The 12,496-nt window shown below is 47.7% G+C and overlaps 1 protein-coding gene across 27 annotated transcripts in view; it reads right to left on the bottom strand.

Moving 5' to 3' along the window:
• LOC115193575 (calcium-activated potassium channel subunit alpha-1) overlaps positions 1-12,496 on the bottom strand; it is a 381,356-nt gene that overhangs the window by 226,824 nt on the left and 142,036 nt on the right. The window lies entirely within an intron of this gene.

Here is a 12,496-nt window from a genome sequence, read left to right as displayed (position 1 = left end):
GTCCTCTCCTTCCCTCCCAGTCCTCTTCTTCCCTCCCAGTCCTCTCCTTCCCTCCCAGTCCTCTCCTTCCCTCCCAGTTCCCTCCTTCCCTCCCAGTTCCCTCCTTCCCTACCAGTTCCCTCCTTCCCTCCCCTCCCAGTTCCCTCCTTCCCTCCCCTCCCAGTTCCCTCCTTCCCTACCAGTTCCCTCCTTCCCTACCAGTTCCCTCCTTCCCTCCCCTCCCAGTTCCCTCCTTCCCTCCCCTCCCAGTTCCCTCCTTCCCTCCCCTCCCAGTTCCCTCCTTCCCTCCCAGTTCCCTCCTTCCCTACCAGTTCTCTCCTTCCCTACCAGTTCCCTCCTCTCCTTCCCTACCAGTTCCCTCCTTCCCTCCCAGTCCTCTCCTTCCCTACCAGTTCTCTCCTTCCCTACCAGTTCCCTCCTCTCCTTCCCTACCAGTTCCCTCCTTCCCTCCCAGTCCTCTCCTTCCCTACCAGTTCCCTCCTTCCCTCCCAGTCCTCTCCTTCCCTACCAGTTCCCTCCTTCCCTCCCAGTCCTCTCCTTCCCTACCAGTTCCCTCCTTCCCTCCCAGTCCTCTCCTTCCCTACCAGTTCCCTCCTTCCCTACCAGTTCCCTCCTTCCCTCCCCTCCCAGCCCCGCTGGGTGAATAGACTGGTTAATATTTGATTCGGCTGTAATATGAAGGTGATGGCTCACACACAAAGCACAGCTACAGAGGTCACAAAGGAGGGCCATATTATAACATGGAATCTATTATTTCTCCTGGTTGTTGTTGCAGTCAGAGACACACAAACACAGAGATATATATAACTGCCATTCCCTTAATGTTCCACACAAGGTGAGAATGACCTGATGGAAAATGAGGACGGCTATGTGTGTGTGTGTGTGTGTGTGTGTGTGTGTGTGTGTGTGTGTGTGTGTGTGTGTGTGTGTGTGTGTGTGTGTGTGTGTGTGTGTGTGTGTGTGTGTGTGTGTGTGTGTGTGTGTGTATTAAGAGAAAGGGGTGCTCTCTGCCAATAATGCATTTCCTGAGCCTAATCATTGCTTCCATGTCTTCTGTCTCTGTCGGGTGATCACACACACACACACACACAAACACACACACACACACACACACACACACACACACACACACACACACACACACACACACAGGTGTGTCTGCACCTAGCTTCTGTTGCTTCCATGACATTGATGTGATGAGCTGTAATGGGTTTCAGTGACTCCCATTAAGACAAATACACTCACACACTGCCATCTGAAAACACACTGCCATCTGAAAACACACTGCCATCTGAAAACACACTGCCATCTGAAAACACACTGCCATCTGAAAACACACTGCCATCTGAAAACACACTGCCATCTGAAAACACACTGCCATCTGAAAACACACTGCCATCTGAAAACACACTGCCATCTGAAAACACACTGCCATCTGAAAACACACTGCCATCTGAAAACACACTGCCATCTGAAAACACACACACTGCCATCTGAAAACACACTGCCATCTGAAAACACACTGCCATCTGAAAACACACTGCCATCTGAAAACACACTGCCATCTGAAAACACACCGCCATCTGAAAACACACTGCCATCTGAAAACACACTGCCATCTGAAAACACACTGCCATCTGAAACACACTGCCATCTGAAAACACACTGCCATCTGAAAACACACTGCCATCTGAAAACACACTGCCATCTGAAAACACACTGCCATCTGAAAACACACTGTCATCTGAAAACACACTGCCATCTGAAAACACACTGCCATCTGAAAACACACCGCCATCTGAAAACACACCGCCATCTGAAAACACACCGCCATCTGAAAACACACCGCCATCTGAAAACACACCGCCATCTGAAAACACACTACCATCCTTAACTACTGTAACACCATCACACAAGACCTTAACTACTGTAACACCATCACACAAGACCTTAACTACTGTAACACCATCACACAAGACCTTAACTACTGTAACACCATCACACAAGACCTTAACTACTGTAACACCATCACACAAGACCTTAACTACTGAAACACCTTCACACAAGACCTTTACTACTGAAACACCATCACACAAGTCCTTAACTACTGAAACACCATCACACAAGACCTTAACTACTGAAACACCATCACACAAGACCTTAACTACTGAAACACCATCACACAAGACCTTAACTACAGAAACACCATCACACAAGACCTTAACTACTGAAACACCATCACACAAGACCTTAACTACAGAAACACCATCACACAAGACCTTAACTACTGAAACACCATCACACAAGACCTTAACTACTGAAACACCATCACACAAGACCTTAACTACTGTAACGCCATCACACAAGACCTTAACTACTGAAACACCATCACACAAGACCTTAACTACTGTAACACCATCACACAAGACCTTAACTACTGTAACACCATCACACAAGACCTTAACTACTGAAATACCATCACACAAGACCTTAACTACTGTAACACCATCACACAAGACCTTAACTACTGTAACACCATCACACAAGACCTTAACTACTGTAACACCATCACACAAGACCTTAACTACTGAAACACCATCACACAAGACCTTAACTACTGTAACACCATCACACAAGACCTTAAATACTGTAACGCCATCACACAAGACCTTAACTACTGAAACACCATCACACAAGACCTTAACTACAGAAACACCATCACACAAGACCTTAACTACTGAAACACCATCACACAAGACCTTAACTACAGAAACACCATCACACAAGACCTTAACTACTGAAACACCATCACACAAGACCTTAACTACTGTAACACCATCACACAAGACCTTAACTACTGAAACACCATCACACAAGACCTTAACTACTGTAACACCATCACACAAGACCTTAACTACTGAAACACCATCACACAAGACCTTAACTACTGTAACACCATCACACAAGACCTTAACTACTGTAACACCATCACACAAGACCTTAACTACTGAAACACCATCACACAAGACCTTAACTACTGAAACACCATCACACAAGACCTTAACTACTGAAACACCATCACACAAGACCTTAACTACTGTAACACCATCACACAAGACCTTAACTACTGTAACACCATCACACAAGACCTTAACTACTGTAACACCATCACACAAGACCTTAACTACTGTAACACCATCACACAAGACCTTAACTACTGTAACACCATCACACAAGACCTTAACTACTGAAACACCATCACACAAGACCTTAACTACTGAAACACCATCACACAAGACCTTAACTACAGAAACACCATCACACAAGACCTTAACTACAGAAACACCATCACACAAGACCTTAACTACTGAAACACCATCACACAAGACCTTAACTACTGTAACACCATCACACAAGACCTTAACTACTGAAACACCATCACACAATTCCTTAACTACTGAAACACCATCACACAAGACCTTAACTACAGAAACACCATCACACAAGACCTTAACAACTGAAACACCATCACACAAGACCTTAACTACTGAAACACCATCACACAAGACCTTAACTACAGAAACACCATCACACAAGACCTTAACTACTGAAACACCATCACACAAGACCTTAACTACTGAAACACCATCACACAAGACCTTTACTACTGAAACACCATCACACAAGACCTTAACTACAGAAACACCATCACACAAGACCTTAACTACAGAAACACCATCACACAAGACCTTAACTACTGAAACACCATCACACAAGACCTTAACTACTGTAACACCATCACACAAGACCTTAACTACTGTAACACCTTCACATGACAAACAACAACTCTAATTCTCAGTTCTCTGACACAGTCTGTGTGTGTGTTACTCCTCTCCTTCACAGATCAGATGATTGAGTGAGGCTACACTGCAGTTGCTATGGTATCACAGCAACAGGTTCCATGTACACAGATGCTCTTTGCCGCTTGGAGCCGCAGCATAGGCCTAATGGAGGGTAAGAGTCCCACAACACCACCCACACACACACGTAGGCATACTCACACTGTACATGTCAATATGTGTGAGGACACTTGAATCGTGCACACATACAATCGTTCACAGACACATACACACTCTCATTCACCTACACAAACAATGAACTGTTTAGAGTGCAGTCCCGTGCACATCATTTCACTATCAGTAAGCAGACATACGATCACAGTAGATGTTGTATTGAGATATTTCTATGCAGAGTAACTGCTCTCTACAGTCCTCTGTTTCATTTCTCCTCAATATCATACAGATCATTTGGGTAGGCCGTGTGTGTTTCTTGTGGGGCTGGGCGATATATACAACAAATTCCATTAATTCAAAGTTATGATTTAGCACGATGTTCCAAATGCCTGTATTGCAACAGCGGAGGTTTTTATTTGTTTGTTTTTATGAGCGTTTTGTCTCTTTTTGGTTTGTTCTCCTTCGTTCCTTCTGTGCTGTGTGCACTGTGCCCCGTCCCACTCGCTCACAGACACCAAGCTCCTCCGCCTGCCAGTCACAACAACAACAACGAAATATAACTTCTTCCTCTCTGACAACAAGCAGTTTAAATTCGCTATTTGCATTTGAGGTTTGGTCCAAAAGAATGGGTCAAATACTTTGAAATGATTTGACTGTAATAGACGAGAACTTAACCTTTAAGATGATACCCTTTATAAACTCAGCAAAAAAAGAAACGTCCCTTTTTCAGGACACTATCTTTCAAAGATCATTCGTAAAAATCCAAATAACTTCACAGATCTTCATTGTAAAGGGTTTAAACACTGTTTCCCAAGCTTGTTCAATGAACCATGAACAATTAATGAACATGCACCTGTGGAACGGTCGTTAAGCCACTAACAGCTTACAGACGGTAGGCAATTAAGGTCAAGTTATGAAAACGTAGGACAGTAAAGAGGCCTTTCTACTGACTCTGAAAAACACCAAAAGAAAGATGCCCAGGGTCCCTGCTCATCTGCGTGAATGTGCCTTAGGCATGCTGCAAGGAGGCATGAGGACTGCAGACGTGGCCAGGGATATAAATTGCAATGTCCGTACTGTGAGACGCCTAAGACAGCGCTACAGGGAGACAGGACGGACAGTTGATCGTCCTCGCAGTGGCAGACCACGTGTAACAACACCTGCACAGGATCGGTACATCCGAACATCACACCAGCGAGACAGGTACAGGATGGCAACAACAACTGCCCGAGTTACACCAGGAACGCACAATCCCTCCATCAGTGCTCAGACTGTCCGCAATAGGCTGAGAGAGACTGGACGTACCGCTAGCAACATTTTAGCCACAGTTATACAAGCTGTCTAGTCTGTTTTATAATACCACGTACCACTAGCAACATTTTAGCCACAGTTATAATAGCTGTCTAGTCTGTTTTATAATACCATGTACCACTAGCAACATTTTAGCCACAGTTATAATAGCTGTCTAGTCTGTTTTATAATACACCGTACCACTAGCAGCATTTTAGCCACAGTTATACTAGCTGTCTAGTCTGTTTTATAATACCATGTACCACTAGCAACATTTTAGCCACAGTTATACTAGCTGTCTAGTCTGTGTTTTATAATACCACGTACCACTAGCAGCATTTTAGCCACAGTTATACTAGCTGTCTAGTCTGTGTTTTATAATACCAAGTACCACCTGCAACATTTTAGCCACAGACTGTTATACTAGCTGTCTAGTCTGTGTTTTATAATACCATGTACCACAAGCAACATTTTAGCCACAGTTATACTAGCTGTCTAGTCTGTTTTATAATACCACATACCACTAGCAACATTTTAGCCACAGTTATACTAGCTGTCTAGTCTGTGTTTTATAATACCACGTACCACTAGCAACATTTTAGCCACAGTTATACTAGCTGTCTAGTCTGTTTTATAATACCACGTACCACTAGCAGCATTTTAGCCACAGTTATACTAGCTGTCTAGTCTGTTTTATAATACCATGTACCACTAGCAACATTTTAGCCACAGTTATACTAGCTGTCTAGTCTGTGTTTTATAATACCACGCACCACTAGCAGCATTTTAGCCACAGTTATACTAGCTGTCTAGTCTGTGTTTTATAATACCACGTACCACTAGCAACATTTTAGCCACAGTTATACTAGCTGTCTAGTCTGTTTTATAATACCACGTACCACTAGCAACATTTTAGCCACAGTTATACTAGCTGTCTAGTCTGTTTTATAATACCACGTACCACTAGCAACATTTTAGCCACAGTTATACTAGCTGTCTAGTCTGTGTTTTATAATACCACGTACCACTAGCAACATTTTAGCCACAGTTATACTAGCTGTCTAGTCTGTTTTATAATACCACGTACCACTAGCAACATTTTAGCCACAGTTATACTAGCTGTCTAGTCTGTTTTATAATACCACGTACCACTAGCAACATTTTAGCCACAGTTATACTAGCTGTCTAGTCTGTTTTATAATACCACGTACCACTAGCAACATTTTAGCCACAGTTATACTAGCTGTCTAGTCTGTTTTATAATACCACGTACCACTAGCAACATTTTAGCCACAGACTGTCATGTGCTAGCTGTATTTTATAAATGTGCAACGAGAATAAAAAGACGCATTTATATCGGGTATTATCAACTCATTCTCATTCTGAGAATGAAGCATCTTCTTATCCAGGTAGGCCACTTGATTTCAACACCTAAACAAAGTGAACAGGCTGTTGTTCAAACAGGTGGAGACTGACAGGAGGGTCTATTAATAACAGGTCAACTCTTCTACCTTGTTAGCAAGCAAATAGATCCAAGTTGGCTAGACTTTAAATATCAAGATTAGCTGGCTACTCACTAGCACGTGGGCTTGTGCTTGAGAGATTGTTTATGAGACCTGTGTTTATTTTCTATAATGCCTGCTACAGGAAGTTGGTCATTATTGGTGGATATGCATTATGCATGATACTGGTTACATTTGTAACAACTATTTTATTCTCATAGACAGACTTGAAAGCCAGATCAGTGATTATTGCAAAAAAGCTGGTTAAACTATTTTGATAAAATAATTTAATTATTAGTGTGTTATGGAAGGTTTAAATTTAGCCTAGGTGTAATTTTACATGCAGTGTATTGACCTTTAATTGCGCAAAAAAGCTTATTTAGAGTATGTGGACACCCCTTCAAATGAGTGGATTGTGCTATTTCAGCCACACCCGTTGCTGACAGGTGTATAAAATCGAGCACACAGCCATGCAACCTCCATAGACAAACATTGGCAGTAGAATGGCCTTAAGAGCTCAGTGACTTTCAATGTGGCACCATCATAAGATGCCACCTTTCCAACAAGTCAGTACGTCAAATTTCTGCCTTGCTAGAGTTGCCCCAGTCAACTGTAAGTGCTGTTATTGTGAAGTGGAAACGTCTAGGAGCAACAACGGCTCAGCTGTGAAGTGGTAGGCCACACAAGCTCCCAGAATGGGACCGCCGAGTGCTGAAGCGCATAGCACGTACAAATCATCTGTCCCCGGATGCAACACTCATTACCGAGTTCCAAACTGCCTCTGGAAGCAACGTCACCACAAGAACTGTTCGTCGGGAGCTTCATGAAATGGGTTTCAATGGCCGAGCAGCCGCACACAAGCCTAAGATCACCATACGCAATGCCAAGCGTCGGCTGGAGTCGTGTAAAGCTCGCCGCCATTGGACTGGAGCAGTGGAAACTCGTTCTCTGGAGGGATGAATCACGCTTCACTATCTGGCAGTCCGACGGACAAATCTGGATTTGGCGGATGCCAGGAATGCATAGTGCCCCAATGCATTGTGCCAATTGTGAAGTTTGGTGGTGGAGGAGGAATAATGGTCTGGGGCTGTTTTTCATGGTTCAGGATAGGTCCCTTAGTTCCAGTGAAGGGAAATCTTAATGCTACAGCATACAATGACATTCTAGACAATTCTCTGCTTCCAACTTTGTGGCAACAGTTTGGGGATAGCCCTTTCCTGTTTCAGCATGATAATGCCCCCGTGCACAAATCGAGGTCCATACAGAAATGGTTTGTCAAGATCGATGTGGAAGAACTTGACTGGCCTGCACAGAGCCCTGACCTATACCCAATCGAACACCTTTAGGATGAATTGGAACGCCGACTGCGAGCCAGGCCTAATCGCCCAACATCAGTACACGACCTCACTAATGCTCATGGCTGAATGGAAGCAAGTACCTGCAGCAATGTTCCAACATCTAGTGGAAAGCCTTCCCAGAAGAGTGAAGGCTGTTATTGCAGCAAAGGGGGGACCAACTCCATATTAATGCCCATGATTATGGAATGAGATGTTTGATGAGTAGGTGTCCACATACATTTGGTCATGTATGAACCGCCCATAAGTTTGAAAAAAATAGAGAGATGATTTTTAGGCCATGTTGCCCAGCCCTAGTCTCTCACTCGCTCGCTCGCTCGCTCGCTCACACACACACACACACACACACACACACACACACACACACACTACACACACACACACACACACACACACACTACACAGAGAAAAAGGATAATGCGGGGAGATGTGTCCACGCCAGCGGAGAACAGCTAACAGAATGTGATGAAAGTTGAACTTGTTCAGTAAATTGACAGGTCCCGTTCAGGAGTTTGTTTCCAAGGCGATGAAAGCCTTGATTCTGAGACTCTCATATTCTAAGTAGGCGTGAAGAACTCTCATATCACCAAATATTAACTATGACACTTTAGGGTTGGCAGCTTATAGCTTTGTTTGTTTGTTTTGGTCAACACTCAGAGGTTCCTATTTATTCAATCCCCAAACACCAGCTGTCTATGAAACACCTAAATCATCTCTAACATAAGAAAACTAAGACATTTTGGTAACACTTCACTTCAACTTTGTATATACATATACGAGCCTTTATAATGCATTTTAATCAGGCTTGTAATAATGTTATGTCTCTATGTGTATCAATATTTCTAAAAAGAAAACATTCTACTTCTACAAATGTAAATATGAGTTTCCTCCCTTTGTAAAATGTAGGGTTTCCTCCGTCTGGTTTTAAGCTCATGGTGTGAGTCCAGATGCTTTACTCTAGCCCTGCCCAGACGCATTTATCATCAGCTGATAACCACAATAAACTGCAGCAGACAGACCAGGGGACTTTCCTCTTCTTCTCTCTGTCTGTCCTCGCCCTCCTCTCATCTCCCTTCCCCTTTCTCTCTCTCCTCCCTCTTTCTCCTCCTCTCTCTTTCTCCTCCTCTCTCTTTTTCCTACCCTTCTCCTCCACTTCATCCTACCCCTCTCCTCCTCTCTTTCTCCCTCTCCTCCTCTCTCTTTCTCCCTCTCCTCCTCTCTCTTTCCCTCTCTCCTCCTCTCTTTTCCCCTCTCTTCCTCGCTTTCTCCCTCCTCTCCTTGGTTTCTCCCTCTCCTCCTCTTTCTCCCTCTCCTCCTCTTTCTCCCTCTCCTCCTCTCTCTTTCTCCCTCTCCTCCTCTCTCTTTCTCCCTCTCCTCTCTCCTCTCTCTTTCTCCCTCTCCTCCTCTCTCTTCTCCCTCTCCTCCTTCTCCTCCTCCCTCTTCTCCCTTCTCCTCCTCTCTCTTTCCATACCCCCCTCCTCTCTTTCCCTACCCCCTCCCCTCCTATCTTTCCCAACCCCCTCCGCTCCTCTCTTTCCCTACCCCCCTCCCTCCTCTCTTTCCCTACCCCCTCCCCTCCTCTCTTTCCCTACCCCTCCCCTCCTCTCTTTCCCTAACCCCTCCCCTCCTCTCTTTCCCAACCCCCTCCCCTCCTCTCTTTCCCTACCCCCTCCCCTCCTCTCTTTCCCTACCCCCCTCCCCTCCTCTCTTTCCCTAACCCCTCCCCTCCTCTCTTTCCCTAACCCCTCCCCTCCTCTCTTTCCCTACCCCCTCCCCTCCTCTCTTTCCCTAACCCCTCCCCTCCTCTCTTTCCCTAACCCCTCCCCTCCTCTCTTTCCCTAACCCCTCCCCTCCTCTCTTTCCCTAACCCCTCCCCTCCTCTCTTTCCCTACCCCCTCCCCTCCTCTCTTTCCCTAACCCCTCCCCTCCTCTCTTTCCCTAACCCCTCCCCTCCTCTCTTTCCCTACCCCCTCCCCTCCTCTCTTTCCCTACCCCCTTCCCTCCTCTCTTTCCCTACCCCCTCCCCTCCTCTCTTTCCCTACCCCCTCCCCTCCTCTCTTTCCCTACCCCCTCCCCTCCTCTCTTTCCCTACCCCCTCCCCTCCTCTCTTTCCCTACCCCCTCCCCTCCTCTCTTTCCCTACCCCCCTTCCCTCCTCTCTTTCCCTACCCCCTCCCCTCCTCTCTTTCCCTACCCCCTCCCCTCCTCTCTTTCCCTACCCCCTCCCCTCCTCTCTTTCCCTACCCCCTCCCCTCCTCTCTTTCCCTACCCCCTCCCCTCCTCTCTTTCCCTACCCCCTTCCCTCCTCTCTTTCCCTAACCCCCTCCCCTCCTCTCTTTCCCTACCCCCCTCCCCGCCTCTCTTTCCCTAACCCCCTTCCCTCCTCTCTTTCCCAACCCCCTCCCCTCCTCTCTTTCCCTACCCCCCTCCCCTCCTCTCTTTCCCTAACCCCCTTCCCTCCTCTCTTTCCCAACCCCCTCCCCTCCTCTCTTTCCCTAACCCCCTTCCCTCCTCTCTTTCCCTAACCCCTCCCCTCCTCTCTTTCCCTACCCCCCTCCCCTCCTCTCTTTCCCTAACCCCCTCCCCTCCTCTCTTTCCCTACCCCCTTCCTCCTCTCTTTCCCAACCCCCTCCCCTCCTCTCTTTCCCTACCCCCTCCCCTCCTCTCTTTCCCTAACCCCCTTCCCTCCTCTCTTTCCCAACCCCCTCCCCTCCTCTCTTTCCCTAACCCCTCCCCTCCTCTCTTTCCCTACCCCCTTCCCTCCTCTCTTTCCCTACCCCCTCCCCTCCTCTCTTTCCCTAACCCCTCCCCTCCTCTCTTTCCCTACCCCCTTCCCTCCTCTCTTTCCCAACCCCCTCCCCTCCTCTCTTTCCCTAACCCCTCCCCTCCTCTCTTTCCCTACCCCCTTCCCTCCTCTCTTTCCCTACCCCCTCCCCTCCTCTCTTTCCCTAACCCCTCCCCTCCTCTCTTTCCCTACCCCCTTCCCTCCTCTCTTTCCCAACCCCCTCCCCTCCTCTCTTTCCCTAACCCCTCCCCTCCTCTCTTTCCCTACCCCCTTCCCTCCTCTCTTTCCCTAACCCCTCCCCTCCTCTCTTTCCCTAACCCCTCCCCTCCTCTCTTTCCCTACCCCCCTCCCCTCCTCTCTTTCCCTACCCCCTCCCCTCCTCTCTTTCCCTACCCCCCTCCCCTCCTCTCTTTCCCTACCCCTCCCCTCCTCTCTTTCCCTACCCCCTTCCCTCCTCTCTTTCCCTAACCCCTCCCCTCCTCTCTTTCCCTACCCCTTCCCTCCTCTCTTTCCCAACCCCCTCCCCTCCTCTCTTTCCCTACCCCCTTCCCTCCTCTCTTTCCCTACCCCCTCCCCTCCTCTCTTTCCCTAACCCCTCCCCTCCTCTCTTTCCCTACCCCCCTTCCCTCCTCTCTTTCCCAACCCCCTCCCCTCCTCTCTTTCCCTACCCCCCTCCCCTCCTCTCTTTCCCTACCCCCTCCCCTCCTATCTTTCCCTACCCCCCTTCCCTCCTCTCTTTCCCAACCCCCTCCCCTCCTCTCTTTCCCTAACCCCCTTCCCTCCTCTCTTTCCCTAACCCCTCCCCTCCTCTCTTTCCCTACCCCCTCCCCTCCTCTCTTTCCCTAACCCCCTCCCCTCCTCTCTTTCCCTACCCCCTTCCCTCCTCTCTTTCCCTAACCCCTCCCCTCCTCTCTTTCCCTACCCCCTTCCCTCCTCTCTTTCCCTACCCCCTCCCCTCCTCTCTTTCCCTACCCCCTTCCCTCCTCTCTTTCCCTACCCCCCTCCCCTCCTCTCTTTCCCTACCCCCTTCCCTCCTCTCTTTCCCTAACCCCTCCCCTCCTCTCTTTCCCTAACCCCTCCCCTCCTCTCTTTCCCTACCCCCTCCCCTCCTCTCTTTCCCTACCCCCTCCCCTCCTCTCTTTCCCTACCCCCTCCCCTCCTCTCTTTCCCTAACCCCTCCCCTCCTCTCTTTCCCTAACCCCTCCCCTCCTCTCTCTTTCTACTACCCCACTCCTCCTCTCTCCTCCTCCTCCTCACTCATTCTCCATCTCCTTCCCCACTCCTCCTCTCTCTTTCACCTACCTCACTGCTCTCTTTTACCTACCCCTCTCCTCTCTCTCTCTTCTCCTCCTCTCTCTCTTCTCCTCCATTCTCTTTCTCCTAACCTTCTCCTCCTCTCTCCCTTCTCCTACCCTTCTCCTCCATTCTCTTTCTCCTACCTTTCTCCTTCTCTCTCTTTCTCCTACCCTTCTCCTCCATTCTCTTTCTCATAACCTTCTCCTTCTCTCTCTTTCTCCTAATCTTCTCCTTCTCTCGCTTTCTCCTAACCTTC

Source organism: Salmo trutta, chromosome 5 (assembly GCF_901001165.1).
Source record: "Salmo trutta chromosome 5, fSalTru1.1, whole genome shotgun sequence".
NCBI classification, from domain to species: domain Eukaryota; kingdom Metazoa; phylum Chordata; class Actinopteri; order Salmoniformes; family Salmonidae; genus Salmo; species Salmo trutta.
The sequence above is the reverse complement of the archived record's forward strand: the minus strand, read 5'-3'. Positions and strand labels throughout refer to the sequence as shown.